The following is a 15,033-nucleotide window of genomic DNA, read 5'->3' as shown; positions in this document are numbered from 1 at the left end:
CGCCATTGATTATTTTCATGATTATTGCTTATTTATGATGACATTACGCCATTATTCATTACGATACGCCATTTTCTCTTCACTTTTCACGCCATGCCATTATTACGACATTACTTCGCCGCCTTCGCTTTCATTACGATACATTACGCTGAGCCATTATTTATTGATGAGCGCCATTACGCTTCATTTCATTACGCCACGCCACATGCCACGCGCCATTGCTTTCGCCATATGCCATTATTGAGATGCCATGAGCCACATTTACGCCATTATTATGCCATGCCATGCCGCCATTACGCCACATACATTATACGCCATTGAGCGCCGCCATTATTACGCATTATTTTCATTATTTACTATTTCGCGACGCGACATTGCTGACATTATTGCTGTTATTGACATTATTTACATTATTATTACCATGCCATTATTATTACGCTGATATTATTATTTCGCCATGATACGCCATTACATGCCATTACGATGCCATTTCGCCATGCTGATCGCCATTACGCCATTATTGATGCCATTTCGCCGACATTATTACGCCATTATTATTGATATTATGCTTACGCCATTAATTACGACATTATTTCGCCATTATTTTCGCTGCCATTATTATTATTTTCGCTGATTATTTTCATGCGCCATTTCATGCCATTATTATTTCGCCATTTCGCCATTAGCGATGCCATTATTTACGCCATTACGCTGACATTTCGCCGCTACCATTATTATGCCATTATTTCGCCATTATTTACGCGCCATTATTTCGCTTTCCATTTATTTCGATATTTACATTACGCCCATTATTTCATGCCATTTTCAGCGCATGACATTATTTGCCGCCATTATTATTGATATTATTATTATCATTTTCTTCGCCATTATTTACGCCATTGATGCCTTTCTTTCATATTACATTATTATATTTCATTACGCCACATGATGATTATTGACATTATACATGATGCCATTATATGCTTGACATTATTTCATTTTCGCCATTATTGCCACATATTATTATTATTATTATTACGCCGATACATTATGCTGATTATTACGCCATTATTATTGCCATTATTTTTCGAGCATATTTCATTATTATTATGCCATACATTATTGACATTACGCTTACTATTTACGCCATTATTGCTTTCGCCATTTTTCATTATTATTTATTCGCCATTACGCCATTATTATTGATACGCCACATTATTACTTCATTATTATTATTTCGATGCTTATTGACATTTCATATTATTGCCATTACATATTTATTATTATATTTCATTACATACATTACATTGCGATGACATGCTTTGCTTACATATTATTATTATTATTTTCACATTATTTCATTACATTATTATTACGCGATATTGCCATTATTATTATTATTATTATTATTATTGTTACATTATTATTCATTAATATGATATTATTATTTTATTATTATTACATTATTGATCCACATTATTACGCCACATTTACGCCATTATTATTTCATTATTATTCATTGCCTGATGCCATTATTATTATTGCCATTACATGCCATTATGCTGATGATATTATTTTCATTATTTCATATTACGCCATGACATTACGACATGCCAGATATTATTATTATTTACATATGATATGACATTACGCGCCATTATTTCTACATGCCATATTTATTATTTATTATTTACATATTATAGCGCCATGCCATTTCGCCGCCATTTATTTACGATGATGATGCACATTATTATTATTACGCCACATGCTAGCCATGCTGAAGATATTATTATGCCACGCTTTCATTATTACGCTTGCCAGACATTATTTCATTTCATGCTTACGCTTTCGCTTCATTATTTTCATTATTTCGATATTATTATTATCCATTATTAGCGATGCCATTATTCTTTCATAGCTACATTATTACGCCACGCCATTTCATTTTCGCGATATTGCCATGCGCTTTCGCCACGCTCGACATTATTACGCCATTGCCATTATTATTTTTCATACGCCATTATTATTGCTTTTCATTTTCAGATGCTGCCGATATTATTTTCATTATATTATTTCGACATTACATATATACATTAATATTTCATACATATGCTTTTCATTATTTTATGCCATTATTATTATTATTATTTCATTATTATTATTATTACGCCATGCCATTATGCCATTATTTATTATTTCATATTATTATTTTCGCCATTAATATTATTATTATTATTATTATTATTATTACGCCATTATTTCATTACGGCTACATATTATTAGCCATGCTTATATTTTCATTACATTATTTTTTTCATTATTATTGCTTTCATTAATATTGAGGCTATTATTATTATTATTAATATTTTCATTTTCATGCCGCCATTATTATTATTTATTTTCATTATTGTTTATTATCGACATATTTCATATATGCTTATTATTATTTGATTATTGATGACATATTACGCCTGATTATAAGACATGAAGCATTATTATTTATTACTATTATTTCATTACATATTGATTACATATTTCATGCCATTAGCTTTTCATGCCATTATTATTTTCATTATTTCTTCATTTCATTATTATTCATTACGCCATTTTTTATTGCCATTTTCTTTCATTACGCTGCCATTACGCCACATTACGCCATTATTTTCATTATCATTATTACTTATTTTACGCGCCATTATTACGACATGCCATTATTACGCCATTTCTTTGACATTATTTACGCCCATGACATGCCATTTCATTATTTTCGCTTTCATTACGCCACATGCCATTATTATTTATTATTTTCATTATTTCATTTCATTATTTTCATTAATGCCATTATTGCCATTATTACGACATTATTACGCCATTATACATTATTGCTATTTTCATTAAAGATTATTTTCGATATTGACATTATGCTACGATTTCATTATTATTATTTTCATTATTTTCGCCATTACGCCATTACGCTTCGCTTTCATTTCATTATTTGCTTTCATTATTATTATTTATTATTACGGCCATTATTTATTTCTTCATTGTTGATTACATATTATACGCCACATTATTATATTATTTCATTACGACATTTTCATTACGCCATGCCGCCACATTACGCCACGCCATTACGCCATTGATATTTCTTCTGCGATTACGCCGCCATTTCATTACGCCATTATCGACAGCGATGATATTGCCACTACGACATATTGAGCCATTATTATTACGCCATGGCGATATTACATGCCGCCATTATGCCATTACGAGCGCACGCTGTCATTACGCCATTATTATTCATTATTTTCATATTATTTATTATGATGCCATTGCCGCCATTGATATTACGCCATTATCGCCGCCATACTATACGCGATATTATGCATTATTATTATACACATTATTAGCATTACGCATTACGCTATCGCGCCATTATTTCTTCACGCCACATTACGCTTATCATTATTACGCCATTACCATTTCATTATTTATTTCATTATTTTCATTTTCATTATTTTCATTACTATTTCGCCATTATTATTACGCCATTATTACATTATTATTATTACATTATTTCATTATTATTATTATTATTGCCACATTATTACATTACCATTATTATTTCATGCCATTACATTACATTATTACATTATTGCCATTATTATTTTCATTACCACATTTCATTATTTTCACATTTTCACATTATATTATTACGCCACATGCCATTATTATTCATTATTATTTCGCCATTACATTATACATATGATGCCATTATATTACATTATTTTCACATTATTATTATTTCATTATTTTCGCCATTTTCATTATTATTATTTCATTTCATTATTATTTTCATTATTTATTTCATTATTTCATTATTATTATTATTATTATTTTCTTTTTCATTATTATTGCCATTATTATTTCGACATTATTATTATTATATTATTATGCCATTATTCATTACGCCATTATTTCTTTCTTTCATATTTTCATGCCATTACATTATTTTATTACTTTCATTATTGCTTATTATTATGCCATTTTCATTATTTCATTTCATTATTATTACGCACATTATTTTCATTATTTCATTATTACCATTATTATGATACATTTTCATTATTTCATTTTTCACATTATTTTCTTTATTATTATTTTCGATATTATTTTCATCATTTGTTTATTATTGCCATTATTATTATTTTACATTATTATGATATTATTGCCATTATTACATACATTATTTTATTTATTATTTCATTATTATACATTATTACATTTATTATTATTATTTTCATTATTATTACATTATTGACATTACGACATGACATTACATTATTGATACATTCATTATTATTTCATTACTGCCATTTTCGCCATTATTACTATTATTTTCATTCGACATTTTATTACGCCATTTCATTATTCATGCCATGCCACATGCCATTATTTCATTATTTTCATTATTTCATGCCATTATTTTTCATTATTATTATTATTATTTTCATTTTCATGCTTTCATTATTATGATGCTTTCATATTATTATTATTATGCCATTATTATTATTACATATTATTATTATTTTCATTATTGCCATTATTCACATTACATTATTATTATTATCATATTGCCATTTACATTACATATTTCATGCCATTATTATTTTCATTGCTTTCATTATTTCATTATTTTCATTATTTTCATTATTATTATTATTATTTTTCGACATTTTTACATTACATTATTTCATTATTACGCTTTCATATTTCATTACGCCATTATTATTTTTCATTATTATTATTATTTCATTACTATTATTATTACTATTTCATCATTATTATCTTTCACACATTACATTATTATTTTCATTACATTATTTGATGACATTATTTCATTATTATTTTTCTTTCATTACGCCATACATGCCATTATTATTATACGCCATTATGCTTATTATTATACGCTTATGCCATTATTTTCGCCATTATTTCATTATGCCATTTTCTTTCATTATGCCATTATTATTATTATTTCATTATTATTGATTATTTCTTTCCATTGCCATTATGACATTATTATTATGCCGCCATATTATTATTATACATGCTGATATTATTATTTCATTTCATTTTCATTTTCTTTCATTATTTATTACATATTATTATTTTACGCCATTATTGACATTTTCATTATTTATTACTATTATTACGCCATTACGATGCCATTATTATGCTTACATTATTATTATTATTGCCATTTCATTATTTATTATTATTACGCCATTATATTTATTACATGCCATTATTATTGCCATTTTCATTATTTCATGCCATTACATTATTTTCACATTATTTTCATTATTTTTCATTATTTTCATTATTTACATTACATTATTATTATTATTATTCATGCCATTACCATTATTCATTACATTATTTTCACATTATTATTACCATTATTTCACATTATTTTACGCCATTATTTCACATTTTCATTCATTATTATTATTATTATTGATTATTTATTATTATTATTTTCATATTATTACGCCATTATATTTATTTTCATTATTATTATTTACGATATTATTTTCATTATTATTATTATTATTGCTTATTATTTTCATTACTATTATTACATATTACGCCATGCTGACATTTATTTCATTATTACATTATTATTACATTATGCCATTATTATTATTTTCATATTATTTATTATTATTATTGACATTATTATTATTATTACGCCATTATTTTCATTACATATTATTACGCCATTACATTACGCCATATTATTTGCCACATTATTCCATATGATACATTATTGATATTTTATTATTATTATTATTTCATTATTTAGCGCCATTTCATTTTCATTTTCATTATTGCTTATGCTTACATATTTCATTATTTCTTTCATTATTTTCATTATTATTCATTATTGACATTTTCATTATTATTATTGCCATTATTATTACGCCATGCCATTATTTCATTATTGCCATTACATTACGCGATGACATTATTTTCATTACCATTATTATTATTACGCGCCATGATATTTCATTATTGATTATTATTACTGCCACATTATTTTCATTTTCTATTTCGCCATTATGCTTATGATATTTCATTATTATTATTTTCATTATTTTTCATTATTTATGACATTATTATTATTTCATTATTATTTCATTATTATTATTTATTTCATTATTATTATATTTCATATTGATGAGCCATTATTATTATTATTATTTCATTATTATTATTATTATTATGCCATTATTTCATTATTACGCCATTATTATTTTCATTATTATTATTTTCATTATTATTATTTCATTATTATTATTATTTCGCCTTTTTTATTATTTCATGCCATTTTTACGCCATTATTATTATTTCACATTCATTATTTCTTCATTATTTCTTTCACGCGCTTTCTTCATTGCCATATTATTTCATTATTATTATTACGCCACATTATGCTGATTATGCTTATGATATTATGCCACATTTCGCTTTCGCACATTATTATTATTTTTTTACGCGATATTTTTCATTATTATTTATTTCTTACCATTATTCATTATTATTATTATTTCATTATTTATTTTTCATTACTATTACGCCATGCCATTACGCCATTATTACGCTGCCATTACATTATTATTACGCCATTAATATTACCGATCATATTATTATTGCCATTATTTTCATTATTATTAATATTACACATTACTTGCCATTATTATATTATATTTTGCCATTACTATTGCCATTATTTCATGCTTTCATTTGATATTATTATTATTATTTATACATGCCATACATTATTTCATTATTATTATTACGCCATATTTCATTATTGCTGTTTATGCCGACATTACGCTTACGCCATTATTACGCTTATGATATTGCCGCCTTCATTATGATATGACATTACTATTTTCATGCTATGCCATTTTTCTTTCATTATTTTCTATTTCGCTTTCATTATTATTATTATTTCATTTTCATATTATTACGCGCCATGCATATTATTACGCCATTATTATTACCATTATTTTCATTTTCATTACGCCATTAGCTGCTTTCGATTATACATTTCATTATTATTATTATTACATTATTATTATACACATTACATGCTTTTCATTATTATTATTTTCATATTATTTCATTATTATTTATTTCGCCATTTCACATTATTACCATTATTTTCATATTATTATGCCATATTTTATTATTTATTATTATTGACATTATTTATTACATTATTATCATTATTATACGCCATTATTTATTATTATTATTATTATTATTTTCATTATTTTCATTATTATTATTATTATTATTATTGCCATTACACATTATTTCATATTATTTTCGCCATGCCGACATTATTTTCGCCATTACATTTACGCCATTATTGATGCTGACATTACGCCAGCGCCATTACGCCACGCCATTACGCCATACATTATTATTATTATTACATTATTTCGCTGATTACGCTATTATTATTGATTACGCCATATTTATTCGCCACGCTGATGATATTATTACATTATTATTATTACATTATTATGCCATTTACATTATTATTATTATTATTTATTATACATTATTATTACGCCATTATTACTATTATTTATTATTAGCCATTGCCATTATTATTATTATTACTATTATTACTATTATTATTACCATTATTATACAGCCATTATTATTACATTATTATTATTATTTTCATTATTATTATTTTCGCCATTATTTCTCATTATTTCATTATTATGCATTACTATTAGCGCCACATACGCCATTATTATTATTATTTATGATGCGATTATGAGCTTATGCCGCCATTATTACCACATTATTATTATTATTGATTTTGTTATTATTACGCATTATTTCATTATTATTACGCCATTATTATTGCCATTATTTTCATTACGCCATTATCATTTTCATTTTTCGCTATTATTATTTCATATTATTAATTATTACATTATTATTATTATTATTTTCATTAGCCATTATTTCTTTCATTATGCCATTACATTATTATTTCGCCATTATTTTCATTATTATTGCCACATTACATTATTACATTACCATTATTTCATTACTATTATTGCTGCCATTTATTACATATTATTTCACGACATTATTTTCATTACATTTCCTCTTATTATTTTCATTACATTATTTCATTTACATTATTATTATGCCATTATTATTTATTCATGCCATTATTATTATTATTTACTTATTATTATTATTATTATTTCATTATTTTCATGCCATTACGCCATTATTGAGCATGCTGCCATTACATATGCCATTACATGACATTATTATTACTATTTACGACATTTATACATTATTATACGCCATTATTGCTTTTGTTATTATTATTATTATTACGCCACATATTATTATTATATTATTATGCCATACCATTATTTCATATTATATTTTGCCATACCATATTATGATGCCACATTATTATTACGCCATTATTATTATTTACGCCATACATTATTCATTATTATTATTATTTTCGCCATTACGCCGATGCCATTATTTCATGCCATTATTTTCATGCCATTATTATTCATTATGCCATTATTTCGACATGCCATTATTATTAAGATGCTTACAGCCATTTATTTCATTACCATTTGATACGCCATTATTGCCATATTATTACTGATTATTATTGGCTTGACATTACCACATTATTATTAGCCATTATTTTCATTTCATTATTACGCTGGTTTATTATTATTACCATTATTTTCTCTCATTGCCATTATTTTCATTACTATTAATATTGGTTATTTATTTAATATTAATATTTTTCATTATTTATTACATTACATTATTATTGATATCATTATTATTGCCATTATTATTTATTATTGGCTGATTATTGCCATTATTATTACATCACATACTACGCCATTATTAGCCATTCTCTCATTACATTAATATCATTATCGCCGCTCATTACTTATTTGCCGCTACGCCATTATTCAGCGAACGCCATATTTCACGCTGCCCATCGCCACGCTTAGCGCCATTGATTTCTGCCAGAGATTATTACGCGCCGCCATGCTACATTATTCTTCGCCATTATTACGATATTACGCCATGCCATTATTTCACGCCATTCGACATTATTATTTCGCCGCCATTATTCATTATCATTACTTTCTCCACATGCCATTATTATTACGCTTTCGCCATGACGCCATTGACATTACTGATTACATTATTATTATTACCATTATTACGCCTGCCATTATTATTACGCCACAGCGATGCCATTACGCCACGCCATGCCATTATTACGCCATTACTTCGTCATTTCATTACGCTTAATTTTCGCCGCCATACACATTGCCATTACTATTACGCCACAGACATTATTACTATTTAATATTATGCCACGCCATTATTACGCCACACATTATTATTACGCCTTCGGCCATTATTATTCGCTGACAGACATTATTATTATTTACGCCATTACATGCCATTACGCTGCCACATTACCATGCCGCCATTATTATGACGCCGCCACATATTTCATTATTACGCCGATGCTTATTACATTACGCGATACACTATTGCCATGCCATTACGCCATTACTGATGCCATTATTATTACGCCGCTGACATTAATATATTATTATTGCCACATTACATTATTATTGCGCCATATTTTCATATTTACGATGATGCCATGCCATTATTATGCCGAAGCGATGATGCCATTGCCATTGCCATTTTCATTATTATTACGCTTCATTGTTTTATCATTTCATTATTTTCGCCATTATTGACATTATTTCATTCGCCATTTAATTATTATCATTTTCCTTCATGACATTTATCATGCCAGGAGAGGCAGATTAGGTTAGCAGAAAGACATATATATAAAGAATGAGAGGATTATTAGACACACTTTTGCATGAGGCATAATATTATCATTTCTGACATTATTATTATTATTTTCGCCATATTATTATTTATTATTATTAATATGCCATTATTATTATTATTGCCATTAGACATTATTATGCCATTACATTTCTCGACATTATTATTATTATTATTATTTCATTATTATTTATTATTGCCATTATTATTATTATTATTACGCCATTATTATTACGACATTACGCCGCCATATTACATTATAGTTATTATTACTTTTCATTACTATTATTACGCCATTATTTACGTTTACGCTTTATTTATTACATACATTTCATTATTATTTCATTATTTTCATTACGATTAGCCATTATGATGAGACATTATTGCCAATATTATTTTCATGCCACATTATTATTATTATTTTCATTTCGATTATTATGCCATATTTTCATTATGACATTATTTATTTTCGCTATTACGCTTACATTGCCATTACATATTGCCATGCCATTATTCGACATTATTATTATTACGCCTTCATTACATATTATTACGCTGAATATTATTATTAATGACATTATTATTATTATTATTATTACGCTGATTATTTTCGACATATTATTATTATTATTGACATTATTGATTATTATTATTATTATTACATATTATTAGCCATTATTATTATTCATGGCCATTAATATTATTGGCTATTATTATTATTATTATTATTGCCATTATTATTACTATTATTTACGCCACATTTATTATTATTCATTATTTATTATTTCATACATTATTATTATTGCCATTATTATTACATTATTATTATTACCATTATTTTCATTATTTTATTATCATTATTATTTTCATTACGCCATTACTACGCCATTATTATTACATTATTGTTATTACGCCATTATTTTACATATTTTCATTATTATTATTATTATTGTTACATTATTACTATTATTTCGACATTATTATTATTATTATTACACATTATTATTATTGCCATTACTTTCGATATTATTATTTCACGCTTATTACGCCATTATTTTCATTATTATTATTATTATTATTATTATTATTATTATGCCATTATTATTATCGATGACATTATTATTATTATTTTCGATGCCATTATTATTGATGCCATATTATTTCATTATTATTTCATTATATTATTATTATTATTATTATTTTCATTATTTTCATTATTATTACCACATTATTACGCTGATGATATTTCATTATGACATTTTTCATTATTTCATATTGGTTGCTCTTCTTTCTCTTTTTCATATTGGCCATTATTATTATTCTCTTCATTTCATTACTTTTCATTTTCATTATTTCATTACATTATTATTATTTCACGCCACATGCCATTACCACATTATTGAGCGCCATTATTACGCCATTATCATTTTCGCCATTATTTCATTTTCATTATTTTCATTAATATTTTATTTCATTATTATTATTAATTACATTAGCCATTAAGCCATATTAATATTGCCATTATTTTGTTAATACAATAATATCATCAATAATATCAGTCAGTCAGTTGCAATCAATACGCCAATACCACAATATGCACAATATCATTAATAGTCAATAATACCACGTCATCACTATTACCAATAACACAATAATACTCTTCACTAGTCATCATCATCACACATTACCAGTCATCATCATCAATAATACTCATCATCATCAACACATCATCAATAATAACAATTAACAATATCACAATAAATATTAACAATAAAGGCCAATAATAATTATCATCATCATCATCACACAATAATAACACAATAGTATTTAATATCATTTTCACACATTTAACAATAATATCACTGGGTTAATAATAATATATCACTAATGCCAATAATTTCAATACTATCATAATATATTGTCATCATCACGTCATTACGTTAGCCATCATTGCCATTACTATCGCTCAATAATAATAATAATACGTCATCACTACGCCACATCGTTTCAATGCAACATCATCAATAAATACAATACCATCGTCTTCCCATCATCATCACTGGTCATCACCGGTCAGTTAACAATATCATCAATCAACAATTCGCCCAATGTCATCACCAATAAAATCATCATCACGCAATATCATTACGGTCAATGGCCAACAATGGGAACAATGCCGGGTAAGGCGCTGTATGTTTAAGGTATTCACAACCCACCGTAAAATAAAACAACACTTTAAAGTTGATTCTGAGACGTTTCATTTTTCTGTAAAAAATCATGCCAAATTGGACAACAAATTGGACTTGTAAAGTTGCTAGATCCGAATTCGGACCAGCTTCAAACTGACATAACTTTGTCAAAACTAAACTGATTTTCAAGCGGAACATCATTTTATCCTTGATTAAAAAAACTTCTTTTAAAAAAGTTGAGAACAGAATCGGAGAACAGCAACAAGAGTAAGTCTATCAAGTGACAGTCAAAAATGTTAAGCTGAAGCACCTCAAGGCACAAACGGATTCTTTTTAGCCAGTTTATCTGCGAGTTGGCATTAAGCGCAGACAGTGGAGGCCATTTGTACTATAAGTGAAGAGACTGACCAAATAAAGCCAATCAACAGCAATGGATTGGGCCAAGACTTCAGGGACACTGCGCAATGGTCAATGTTGTTGTCAGTTTCGGATTCATCCATGAAGAGGGTCGATCAGACTATGAGACAGGCAGACAGACAGACAGACAGACAGACAGACAGTCGATGAGTCGAAGTTGAAGTTGAAACTCCAACGTCACCACTTTTGCTGTTACTTGCAAGAGAGATGAAATATATACATACATATATGTATGTATAAATGTGCATCTATCTATCTAAATATATGTACTTGTGCATGTGAGATTATGAGTTGGCGGTTGTGTTGTATTTCCTCTTTCCTGCTGGCATGAATACTCATGAATACACTCATAGTACTCGTATTGTTCAAGTGTAAACAATTTTTCCTGCTGTCAATGCTGCAGTTGTTGGTATTGCTGTTGTTGTTGTTGTTGTTTGTGCTGTGACTCGGATAAGCAACAAGTAGAAAAGCATTCAGTTATCTCGGAATATTAACATTATGTAAATTGGGATGCAGGTAATACAATTTTAGATAGGTATTGTAGTTCTCGGGAAGAAGAATGGGAATACAAAGCGAAGAATTCAACTGTTTCACTAAAGACGGCAAATTCATCATTTAATACTCGCATTTTTTGTATATTTTTTTTTTTTTAACATATAGGTATGTGCTTGATCAGAATATACCCCAACGAAACCACAACCATCCGCGCCTGGACCAACGATCCAGACCCGTAATCAGATCCAACAGTCAAGAACCTCATCTAACCTGTAATTAACTGAATTTTCCTTCGCCAACAATACGCCACAACAATCCATGATTTTCTGCATTTTATGCTTTTTCGCCTACAATGTATTTTAATAAAAAAACAAATAAAACGCCAAGTAGATCTGGTTAATTTCGTTGTTACGCTCGAAAACTGTCAATCAGTAAATGTCACTCGTCAATGTTGCATTTAAGATGTTTCGTGTCATTCCATAGATGCCACAGACAGAGTTCAATAGCTTCGTTAGTTGCAGTTACTTTAGTTCTGTTTGTTAGTGCAAAAATCGTTCTATCTATCGAATTGACTCAAAAGCTAACAATGAACGATTTTCAAATCAATATGAAAGACTTCCTTCTTTCTATCTATGTATCTAGAACTGTCAATCTATCAATTTGCAATGAAAGCATAGCGTAGTTCTTATTAACATTAAAGCTATTAAAATGAATTATGTATAGATAATTCAAAGATACAATTTACATTTAAGAATTTCTTCACTTCCTATCATAAAAGCGAAATTTTCTTAACGATAGAACTTCCTGTCTTTCAGTTTTAACAGTTTTATATGCAGACTGAGATTCAAAGATAGATTTGAAGTAATTCATTCATTCACTTTTAAAGATTTTATGGACACAAAGAGAAAGGTGATAATGACAACGAAAATACCCCAAAAAAATAAAACTGACACTTTACATGGTAATTGGTTTTTAAGAACCCAAATAAGCGCATCTTAAGTGTTATTCTCAAAATAAAGGCACAAGCTAAGCCTTAGCAAGAAATATGTTATTAAAAAAATGTGTAATGTTGAACGTTGTTTAAATAAACTGATTAGATAGCTCAGCTTCTACACTAAACAAGCGGCGAAATTCTCGGGAGATGTGAAGACGTCTGCAAGAATGTAGTTTCAGTTGAAGAGCCACCGCTTGAGGAGCCGCACTTGAGTTGCTTTTTTTTTGTTGTATTCATATAATACCAATCCCACGCTTGACTTACGCTTATGCAAAGAAAGGAAAGACAAATAAGAATGGAGTGCATAAGAAGAGTTGTCTCAAATTGGAATCTTATTTGAATCGATACATGTAGTATAGTATTATATCATTGAAACTCGCACACCCACAGCGGGAAAGCCGTTACAAGTGTAGAAACTGTATTTCCATTCATTTAGCATAGGAACTCCAATAGGTTCAATGTACTCAAACTTCCGATGCAAACATTTACACATCACTGAACTAAGCTCGACTCAAGTGCAGCTATACGCTTGGGAAAGCTAAGAATAATAAAAAGAAAACAATAATGAAAATTCACTGCTAAGTTTAAGTAACAGCTGATGTTAATGATTGGACATTCAACATTCAACATTCAACAATAACCAGTTCATTGCCATCACGCAACACGCAAATAAAACTGCAGAACGGAAGAGATTTACCTGCAAGACACTTTATTAATCATATTTCCCTCAATTTCCGACTCGATTGGCACTGTATAAATTAACTCAACTGTTGATGCGGATCAATAACTCTAGTAAATAGTTTATTTTAAAGTCAAGACGGTCAAGATTGCTTAAATTGCGTACTTTGAACTTAATGAATACATTTTTTTTTTAATTCGGTAAAATATATGTCGATTTATTTTAAATAAAAAGATAACTTGTTTTAACAATTTACAAACTATTATTTTGACATGTAAGTAAAATTTATATTT

The sequence above is a fragment of the Drosophila innubila genome, assembly GCF_004354385.1.
Source record: "Drosophila innubila isolate TH190305 chromosome 3R unlocalized genomic scaffold, UK_Dinn_1.0 2_E_3R, whole genome shotgun sequence".
Taxonomy (NCBI): Eukaryota; Metazoa; Arthropoda; class Insecta; order Diptera; family Drosophilidae; genus Drosophila; species Drosophila innubila.
The sequence above is the reverse complement of the archived record's forward strand: the minus strand, read 5'-3'. Positions refer to the sequence as shown.